Here is an 11,276-nt window from a genome sequence, read left to right as displayed (position 1 = left end):
AGGTCTTGACACAGAAGGCCTGGAGAGGCTGCCATTATTCCCTGGTGAATTAAGAAAGACTTGCCACAGCTACCTCTTAAGACACGACAGAAGAGAAGCCACCCAAAGTGAGCGGGTCAGCGAGAAGGAAGCTACAGACAAAGGAAGCTCTGAGTGAAGACAAAAGGAGGAGGAATGAACCCAGTCACGCAGTGACAAAGAAACCACAGGGTTTGGCAAGTGCCTGCTTGAACTTCTCTAAAGCAAATTAAAAATGTAGAGATGAATCTCTAAATTTAATATTTGGGAAGAAATAATTGCAATTCATGATACAGAGGCAGACAGGATGGTCCGAAGAACAAAGAGAAGGTGAAGAAAGAGGACTGTTCCGTGTGGTCCTGTGAGAAAGTTCTTTGATATTAGCAAAGTTTTGGGGCTGGTAAGGTCTGATTGGTGGGTGACTGTGGTGGGCAAAACTAGTCCTTGGTTTGCAGTTGTTATCTCACCTGCTACAGATAAAAGTGGTCTCTGGTTGTAACAGGCAGTTTCAGCCACGGGACTTGGAGAGAACAGCATTTCTAGGGAGGCGTTCTGTACCCTGAGTGCCCTTTACTCAGACCCCTCCTCTCTGATTTAGTTGGGTATGACAAGAATGGCTCAATTTCGATAATCAACTTTCACAATCCTAACTCAAGAACTGTAGCATTGAGGGTAAGGGTGCATCATTTTCATAAACTCAGAGGAAAATGTGGCTGACGGCAGAGGTGAGTCCCAAGAGCTCAGCCTTGAGCTGCCTTTCATCTGGCCACCGCGTTCAGGGGTTCTCCTCAGGGTAAACATGCGATGAAAACCTCCGCAGGCCTCACCATTGGGTCTTCTGGAAACCAATTTGCTTTCAAACAAAGCAGATCAAGTGATAATCTACCTAATGTTCTAGAAATGTTTGAGGCACCTTAGGCAAATGTCAATCTTAAAGTTTTCCATTTGCCTTATTTCTCTAAATAACACCTTTTCCAATCATGAAAGCAAGAGTGGTATTAAAAAAAAAATTTAAATCCATATTAGAAGGAAGATCTATTAAGGATCTAGTGAGTAAACGACGCTTTTGGAATGTTTAGAACTTTGAGGGGGCTAGCACATGTCTTCAGATCCCACTATATCATTTCCATAAGGATGAGGCAAAGCACTACTGCTATTTGCAGAAGAGAGACTGCCGTGAAGTCAGTGGACACTACCTCCAGGTCAGAATCCAGCCTAAAGGCCTGTAATCAATGGTAAATGCTCTGAGGCACAAAATCCTATGCTACTGTCATGCTATATCCTCTGAATATTCTGCCCTCACCAGAACCGAGTAGATCTATTTTAAGTTTCTCCAAAAATTTTGAAACTCTGCTTTATAGGAAACCAGAACTTTCATGTCAAGTGTTCCTGAGAACATTAATAACAAAAGCCAGAACAATTTTCTTAAAATCTGTGATCAAGTTTTGTAAATATGAGACAAGTAAATACTTCTGGACATCATTTAGATATTAACGTAACATGTATAAACTAGAAAAGGCAGCATTAAATTTGGATGTTTTTGACTTTATTTCTCAACTTTTTAAAGATTAAATCATGGGATTTTATTCTCTTCTATTCCCTCTAGGGAAAGCAATCTGACGATATTTTTCTGAAAGTTGCTAACAATGGAAGGAACTATTGAAAACAATTAGAGGAAAATTGCACCTTGAACTTAGTAGAAAGTGTACACCAACTCCCACAGGAAATCTCAGACATGATATTAAAAATTCTAGTCGTTTCATTTTCTCGCAGAACAGCATGTAGTTGTGTACTGAGTGTACCATGTAGGGGCACAGAGAGCAAACAAAAGGCTTCTTTTGTTTATGAAATGGATTTGCACTGTGTTCGGAAGGTTTTCTTTCAATTGCCTCATCACAGCTCGTCCAAACTTCTCGTAGGCAGCAATGGGGCCTCTGTTTAAGCCTCTTGTGAGCAGATCCCCAGCCAAGGCCACGTTGCTTTCCCTTAAGCATCGGAGCCCCGGGGATCCTGTTCTATCTGTTCTTTCCCCAGCCTCCTGTCTTTCAGCAGGGCAGGTGCCTCCCACAAGGAAACCAGATGCCAGGACTGTGGGGGACTCTTGAGCGGCATCAGCCAAGCTGTGGGAGCTGAAAAGAGGAAGCTTTGCTCAGAGTAAGCGCCGTGGGATAATGTCTTTAATGTCACGAGGATGCACACTGTGAATGCGGAAAGCCATCCAGGCTGAAAGAGGGAGTACACAGGTGGGGAGCGTCGCCAAGCGTTTGTGAGCACTCTCTTGGGTGGGCACACAGCCGGCTTGCTCATGATTCTGCCTTTTCTGTTATTGGCCACAAGCCGCCAGTGAAATTTTGTGTCCTTAGGGCTTTGAGGCCTCTACTCAGGTGGGGGTCCCGGAATAAGCTCATGAAGTTTTTGCCTAGTTCCCCCCAGGCTCCAAATCAGTGGTACAAATTTCTCAGTCTGAGTTAATGCTTAGGGAAATGTCCTATTTTTGGACCCTTCATTTTAAAAAAGCATATATATTTACCAGTGCTGTCTCCACTAATTCCGAATAAACCTTGGACTTCAGGTCATGAGCCACTAGGAGTCTGAATATGTCCTTTATTTGGATTCAAATAAGATTTTAACTTCGTGGCACCATGGTTTCCTGAAGGTGCCAGTGTGAGACCTGGATCATCAGACTGACCTGGTGCTGGGAAGCCACAGAATGGTGCAGTAAGGTCTCTCGCTGTCTTGGTTTCCACCTTAGAAACAATATCATACCCCCTTTCTCATTTCACAGAACGCTCAAATTTAGCATATGTTATAGTGTTTATTGACAATAAAAAGGCAGGATAGCAAAGTGGTTAAGGAATTACTGCACTCAACAACCATAACCTCCTGTCGTGCCAGGGATGGCAGCAAATGCCATGCACGGAGGTCAGTGTCAGCAAAGATCAGCTGGCGTGCCCAGAACACTGTGGGAACCAAGGGTCTGAGTTATTAGGGCTGTCCACAGATATTCCACTCCTTCTACTCACATAATACGCTTGCATTCCCCATGTTTAACGATTTGAATTCAGGATTTAATTCGGGTACGGTAAAGTGATAGACACAGACAGGAACAACTGCCTTTGAAATAAGAGCTTGTTTCTTACAGCTCCCAAGAAAAAGGAGCACTGGCATGCCACACAGGGCTGCCCAGGCAGCACCAGGATGGGGTGGGAGGCAGGAGTACAGGAAGCATGGACCGAAGCCTCCATGACCACAGAGGGGAGAAGTCACAAAGTAGGGAGAGCCCTTATTCGGCATGAAACAAATCACAGATTTGTCTGTGGCTGGAGGGCTTGTGCTATGATCTTTATGCTACCTCGAAAGCGGGACTGAAGGGTGATGGAGACACCTTTGGCCGTTAGTTTGGCCCTATGATTAGTGAATGTCAAATCAGCAATGACAAGATCTGTAGGAGTTGGCTGGAACACCCCACCTTGTGCAGACTGTTCATGCAAGTCGGGCAGGAATCACGAGTGGAAACAGCGTGTGTCACCTCCTGCAAAGGACAGTACAGGGGACACCACACTCCCTTCGCCTGCCACAGTGGCCAGGAAAGCATCCTCCATCAACGTGCATTCCTGAGTGACTACCTGGGTGGCCTGATGGGTCTAGAGTCTTTCAAGGCTCTGCTGGCATCTCATCTGCGAACATTCCACTGGCAACAGCAAATCTCATGGTGGGATGGTGAATTGTATGTGTCAACTTGACTGGGCCACAGGGTGCCCAGAAATTTGGTTCAACATTATTCTGGGTCTGTCTGGAGGGTGATTCCAAATGAGATTAGCATTTACGTTGGCAGACCGAGCACAGCAGCTTGTCCCACTGATGTGGGTGGGCCTCAGCCAGTCAGCTGGAAGCCTGAACAGAGCAAGTCAGAGGGAACTCTTTCTGCTTGACCGCTGTGAACCGGGGCATTGGGTTTTGTGTTTTGTGTTTCTGCCTGTGGACCTGAACGGAAACATCAGAATTTCTCTTGGAAGCCCACTAGCATTTGGACTAGAATTAGTCCATCAGTTTTCCTAGGTCTGCAGTTTGCAAATGCATATCATGAGACTTCTGTTTTCATAATCATGTGAGCCAATTTCTTATAGTATATATTTATAAAATAATATTATGGGCCATGCGCAGTGGCTTACACCTGTAGTCCCAGCACTTTGGGAGGCCGAGGCTGGCAGATTACAAGGACAAGAAATTGAGACCATCCTGGCCAACATGGTGAAACCCCATCTCCACTAAAAATATAAAAAAATTAGCTGGGCATGGTGGCATGCACCTGTAGTCACAGCTACTTGGGAGGCTGAGGCAGGATAATTGCTTGAACCCAGGAGGCAGAGGTTGCAGTGAGCCGAGATCGTGCCACTGCACTCCAGCCTGGTGACAGAGCAAGACTCTGTCTCAAAGAAATAAAGAAATAAAAATAATATTATGAACAACATTATTTTATATATATACACACGTATCCTATTGTTTCTATTCTTCTGGAGAACCTTGACTAATTCACAGCGCTAAGCCCAGTGTCAAACTGGGAGACCTCTGTAAAACTACATGGCAAAGGCTGGAGAAAAAAGAAAGAGTAAAGATTTGGGGTCACACTTGCAATCTACCACAGATGGCAAGAAGACAGAACTGTTTTTCCCGATATCTGGATATCTGTTTCCAGCCACCCAAAGCTTCCTAAAGATGTGGAAATGCTGTGGCTGCTGCAGCAGTGGGCAGAGGAGTGGTCAGGCCAGGAAGAGGAGGTGCCCGGGTCACCTTTCCCATCCCCAGGATGGCTGGTGGCCACCTGTGCTGTGTGCATTGGAAGTTCTCACCTGTCTCATGGGTGTCTGAATCTGAGGGAGGCAGCACATAATTAACCACTATTGGGAATTTTAGAATATATTTTTAGTTCTCTGGAAATGTCTCCCTCATTATTGTTTGTTATTCAACTTTGAAACACATGTGTAGGAATCCGCTGTGTGTGGAAGTAAGAAACTGCCCATAACCAATCCTTTTCACACCAACAATGTCTCGCTCAAACTAATATAAGCCAGGCTCTTAATGTTCTTGTTATAGAAGAATAACTCGGCAAGGTAAATAAAGCTGATATTAAAAATCCAATTTTACATGTGAGAAGACATAGAGACATTAAATGGTTTCCCTGTGCCTGAAAACTCATTAACTGCAGAGGTATGGAAGGATGGCAGGGCTCCTGACTCTGGTCCACTCACAGAATCATTTCGAGATGGAGAGCCAGAATTCTGGAGAACAGCCGAGGCTCCTGCAGCACGTCTGTGCAACGAGAGCACAAGCAATCCTTCTAGAACCGGGTCAGGCATTGGGTCAGCAGATGCTCATGGAGCACTTTCTCCTTCCTCTGTGCTGGGCACGGTGCTATGTTATGCAGATGCAGGGGTGGGCAAAACCAGACCCCATACCTGCCCTTAGGAGCATATTCTGTAAGGGGGCTGGAGGGTGTAGACCTGAATCAAACATTTGCATGCACAAATAGAACCACACAACCCATGCGTACAGTGAGGGGAGGCCCTTGGTGCTGTGAGGACCCACAACAGCAGGCCCCGGGCTGGGCAGAGGGCAGGGAGAGCTTTCCTGGGTAGCAGTGCTTGAAATAGAATGTAAAGAAGGGGTTGGGGTTATTGAGATAAATAGAAGAAACAGTGTTCTGGGTTAGAGGGTTTAGAACGTGCAAAGGCCTTGTACCTGGCAAAAAGGAAAGACGAGTGGAAGGAAAAGCAGTGTGGCTGAAGCACAGTGGCTCACGAAAGACAAGACTGGATAGAGTAGCAGCAGGTCCTCTTGGGCCTGGAGGACATCTTCAGACATTTGTGCCTCATCCAAAGAGAAATAGCAAGACATGGAAGATGTAAAAGCCAGGATCTGTCCTCCAGACCAGGAGACCTCAGCCAGCTGCCCACCCAGAACCAAGTGTGCTGCTTTGCGGGCAGCTCACTCCAAGTGTGCACACTTGTTTTTACTTTGGCCACAAAACTTGACACTTCACTAAAATATTCCTACTCCATGTTTAGCAACAAGAAACCTTCTCTATGCCATTCTTACCCTTTTGAAATGATACCAGATGCCAAGACACACGACAGGAGTAGGGCAAAGAGGTTGAGCTTCAAGGGCAGATTTAGTCTAAGTGTCAGCTGTACTACAAGTTGTGACAATAAGCACCTCACCAGGCTTCTTATTTTAGCCCCTCTTCCGTGCAATGAGGCAGCTTGACTCTGGGGCTGGAAATAGTTCTCTCCTCAACGTGGAGGCAAACGGGGTATCGGACAAGTTGATAATCCCTGAAATCCAAATTGTAATTCGTATAGTCCTTCTCTGGTCATTGAGACAAGTTTTTCATGTGAGCTTAGCTTCTGTTTAGCATTTTAACTGTGGGAGAGGAAGAGTCCTTGAAAGTCCTGTGACTCATTGGTAAAACAAGAAAACGCTGATGAAATATGAGAAACATCGAAAGAAATTAAAAGACATTAGAAATCTATTGTGCATCCTGCACTCCAAAGTCATTTTTAAATGGTAATTACACCTTTGAAGAGCATCTGATTAGTATAAAAAGAACTTTGGGTGACTGTGAAGCTCTTCATCTGATTTCAGTTGATACACAGTGATGATATTCAAGACCAGTTTCTGCAGCTTTTACCGCCTGACTGAGCGTTGCTCTGTTTCTGAACTTTAAAGGGAGTTTCTAATCTTTGGCTTATCGGAGGCTGAGCAAAGACCTGTCATGGTTTATGGAAGTAAAAGAAGGGAGGTAAAAGTATTTTTAAGTGCCCTGTGGAAAGTGCTGTCAAGTTCAGGCTACGTCAAGCTTATGCTTTGTGGTGAAACAAGGATCTAAGACACAAACTCCTGAAAAGAAAGATTCTAGTCCTTTTTTGTCTGGGTCACTCAGGAGCATCGAGACTAACACACTGGGTAAGACCCCTGTTTTCCATCCCCGTCATCAGTAACACAACACTCAGTGCTCCCTGTGTGCCTGGCGTTGTGTTAAGTGCTGTTTCTGTTAAATGTTAGCGCTGTGAAATGGTTTCAGACAAAGGGATTTGTGGTCACTCTCAAGTAAATGCCCGAATGGTCTAACTAGCTTATTAAGCAGGATCACTCATTAAAATCTATTAGATTTGCATAAAATGCACTCTGCAGTACTGCTCTCACAGACACAATGGCAACAGCCCTTTGAACTAAGGCCGTAAGTTTCGTTAATGGGTTACATCAAAATTTTAATGGCCCAGAACTGGGCTACCTAGGTTTACTACCTAGACAGATGTGCTGAACGCTGCTAATGGAAGATTGTACGGTACCGGCTATTTGATGCCCTTCCGTTAAATTCTGTAATGGATACAGATGCCGTTGGTTAACAGTTTTTATTTCCTCCTTAACAAAAAGGGTTTTATAATAAGCAAGTCAACTATTTTTCTTCCGCAAGGACTTCAAGTGCATTTCTGGCCTCATCTCCCACTCTCCCTCTAATGTTGGAACCGAACTGTCGATTCCCTCCTGGGCAGGGGTCGCGGCGAAGGATCACCGACACGAGATTCACAGCAGAGAGTTATTTATTACTAGCGCGCTAGGGTCCCAAGCTCTAAGTTGGCCCTGGGACCCCGACTGCTTGTTACAGGCTGTTTATATAGGCAAACACAAGTTCAAACACAGCTTATGGCGCGAAATTCAAACAAAGCTTAAGGCGCGTGGTAATTGGGTCTAGCTATGGCCTGAGCAAGGTGTCTTGTTCTAATTGGTTAGAGCAGGACCTTATGAGGTTTTTTCCTGGAGTTGTTGATTCCGGGAACTTCGAGGCAGGGTGGGACCCCCGGAATTGGCAGGGTGGGACCCCATGAGGTTGTTTCCCGGAATTGGCAGGGTGGGACCCTATCAGGGTGGGTCCCTATCAAGGCAGGGTGGGACCCTATCCAGAGCCACCTGGTGTTAATTTTTTTTTTTTTTATATGAGGCCTAGTTTCTAAGTTTTATGAGGCCTAGTTTCATGTCTTCTCCATAAACGCCGCACTGGCCTCCCTGATGCTCCTGGAAAATGCCAGGCTCCTCAGGGCCTTTGTTTTTGTGCAGCCTCTGCTGGAACATTGTGTATGTTTGGGTTCTTGGAGCAGCAAACACCGGAATGGTATCTGACACTCGAGATTATTTGAGAGAAATGCCTGTGGAGGAAAACGAGAAGGGGCTGGAGGAGGCTGGGGACGCAAAGTCTTAAAATGCAGTGCAATTCTGAGAAACTTTTGGCAAGGCTGGTAGTAGAACCCTCCAGCCAGGCTGCCCAGCAGAGGGGTCTTTCACCTCCTTGCAGCAGGCCCGCCTTTATACCCTGCCATGCTTGGTTACTGGCTGACAGTGGTAGATTTCAGGGCGGCAGCCGGCTTTTGGCTAGCAGCTAATAGTCACCCAGTCCCCAGGGGCCACGAGATCTGACCAGTCCCTTCCCATGGCCACACCGAGCTCTCTTGGTCTACATGTTCTCAGGACTGCTTCCCGTACTTTCAGTTTCTGTTAAATATCCCCTCTGTGGGGTCTGCCCTGATCATCCCATATAAACACGCAAATAGCAACCCCTTCATTTTCCCTCACCTTCTACCGCTTGTCAATTACTGTTATCTGCTTTGTTTATTCATTGCATCAAGATACAACATACAGTCATCCATCAGTATTTATGAGCAATTGGTTCCAGGACCTCCCCCAGATACCAGAGTCCCTAGCACTCAAGTCCCTGACATGCAATGGTGTAGTATTCAGCGTAACCTATGCACATTCTCCCTATACTTTAAATCATCTCTAGATTACTGGTAACATATACTACAATGTAAATGCTATGCAAATCGTTGTTATACTGTGTCATTTAGAGAAAAATAAAAACAAATTGTACATGTTCAATACAATTTAAAGGGCTTTTTTTGCAAATATTTTTGACTCGTGGCTGGTTGAATCAGCAGATGCAGAACTCACAGATACGAAGGACTAAGTGCATTTCCTTGTTGATGTCACATGAGCTCCCTTTAGTAACAGATAGGACTAAGTGTGTGTTTCCTTGTTGATGTCACATGAGCTCCCTTTAGTAACAGATAGGACTAAGTGTGTGTTTCCTTGTTGATGTCACATGAGCGCCCTTTAGTAGACTGTAAGCTGCATGAAGGCAAGGACTTTGTTTTGTTAACCAATACAGCCCCATCACCTCAAAAGCCATCTGACACCTAGTTAGCACAAGATGTATATCTGTTAAATGAATAACAAAATTGAACAAGTGTGTATTAGCATCTCCTATGTATTAGGCACTGCTTATACATACACAGATATAAAGTTAAAGATTGCCACTTCACTGTTTGATTTCACCAATAGTTACGTTACAAACAGCATCTGGCCATAATTTTGCAAGCCTGTTGGAGAGCCAGTGTGGTAGACAGACTCGAGGATGGCCCTCGATGATCCCGGTTACCTGGTGTCTAAGCCCTCGTGCAATCCCCTCACCTTGAGTGCAGGCCGACATAGCAGCTTGTGTCTGTCTAATATAATCCATCAACGGCAGTGGGATGTCCTCTCAGTGACTGGGATACACAAGATTGTGGCTTCCATCTTGCCAGGAGACTTCCTCTCTTGCTGGCATTGATGAAGCCCGATACTTTGCTACACAGACATACACAGCAAGGAACTGGGAGAAAATTCCCGCTGACAGTCAGCTGGGAAGTGGGGCCCTCAGTCCAACAGCCCAGACGTCACTGAATCCTTCCAACAGCTGTGTGAGACGGGAAGCAGGTGTTTCCTCAACCAAGACTTCACATGAGACCGGGTCAACACCTAAGCTGAGGCCTCGCGAGAGGCCCTGCAGCAGAGGACCCAGGTAAGTCACACCCAGATTCCTGACCATAGAAACTGTAAGAGAATAGATATGTGTTGTTTTTAGCAACTGAGTTGTGGTGATTTGTCACATAGTAATAAACCACCAATACAGCCAGCTCTCCATGAACCCCAACAGAGAAGCCCCTGGCAACCTGTGATTTTTACAGAAACGTGGTCCCTTTGTGGATCATTTTCCTCACCTATAAATAAATATGCTGGAAAACATCTAGTGCTCTCATACAAATGCAAAATCCATAATTCTATTCATTAAATTCCTCTGACATTAAGGCAGACCTCATTCATATCACATTAAATATAGAATATTCTTGAGAGATAAACTAACACTGAAATGTAAAATAGTTTTAGGTAGTATTTCCCATTTTCCACAATAGTACAGAACAACCAAATAGTTATTTTCTTTTTAGAACATTATTTTTATTGTAAAAATAATTTGGAAAATTCAGTATATGATAAAGAAAGTTAAAATCACTCATATAATTGCTGGTAACATATTGATAGCTTGTTTCTAGTCTTTGTATAGATATACATTTAAATATATATGGATTGATTTTACAAAATTGGTATCATACTACATATCCAATTTTGTATTTTTATTTCAATTGATAGTATATAAAAATTAAAAAATTAAAGTCAAATATATAAATCAAAACAAAGATGATGTTTCCACAAAAAATAGTTGATATGGAAAATTTTTTATGTTCTTCGAAACCTTAATTTGAATGACTGTATAATATTTGGTAGTACAATGTGTCCTCTCTTTCACTATTATGATTACAGTAATATATTAAAATGTGTTAATTTAAATATCAATATATTAATCAATATAAATATGTAACATAATACAGTTATAGATTACTGTATTAGCATAATATATGTATATTATATATTAACATACAATGTTATTTTATTATATTATCTATGTTACATAACTAATTAACATGATTAAATAAATCTGTGACTTTACCCTGTATCGAATTATCTAGACTCCTGGAAACATGGGTGCAGGATAAAGACTTTATCCTTTGCTGAAATTTCTCTCTCTTCTCCCTGCTTCCAGAAAGTCAGTGTTGGAAAATGCCTGTCTCAATGCACACTCCACAGCACGGTTTTTGTTTGTTTGTCATTTTTTTGGAGATGGAGCCTCATTCTGTTGCCCATGCTGGAGTCCAGTGGCCTGATCTCAGCTCACTGTAATTTCTGCCTCCTGAGTTCAAGCGATTCTCCTGCCTCAGCCTCCCGAGTAGCTGGGATCACAGGCATGCACCACCATCCCGGCTAACTTTTGTATTTTTAGTAGAGATGGTGGTTCGCCATGTTGGCCAGGCTGGTCTTGAACTCCTGACCTC

At 43.9% G+C, this 11,276-nt stretch overlaps 1 long non-coding RNA gene across 1 annotated transcript; it reads left to right on the top strand.

The window, feature by feature from the left end:
* The first annotated feature begins 676 nt into the window (after positions 1 to 676).
* LOC105466521 (uncharacterized) lies at positions 677 to 2,597 on the top strand. The gene is made up of 3 exons (XR_978221.2): positions 677 to 851; positions 1,045 to 1,253; positions 2,053 to 2,597. It is a non-coding gene; the product is annotated as an uncharacterized lncRNA (long non-coding RNA).
* Positions 2,598 to 11,276: the final 8,679 nt, after the last annotated feature.

This window comes from Macaca nemestrina, chromosome 3, assembly GCF_043159975.1.
Source record: "Macaca nemestrina isolate mMacNem1 chromosome 3, mMacNem.hap1, whole genome shotgun sequence".
Taxonomy (NCBI): Eukaryota; Metazoa; Chordata; class Mammalia; order Primates; family Cercopithecidae; genus Macaca; species Macaca nemestrina.
This window is presented reverse-complemented; position numbering and strand designations above follow the sequence as displayed.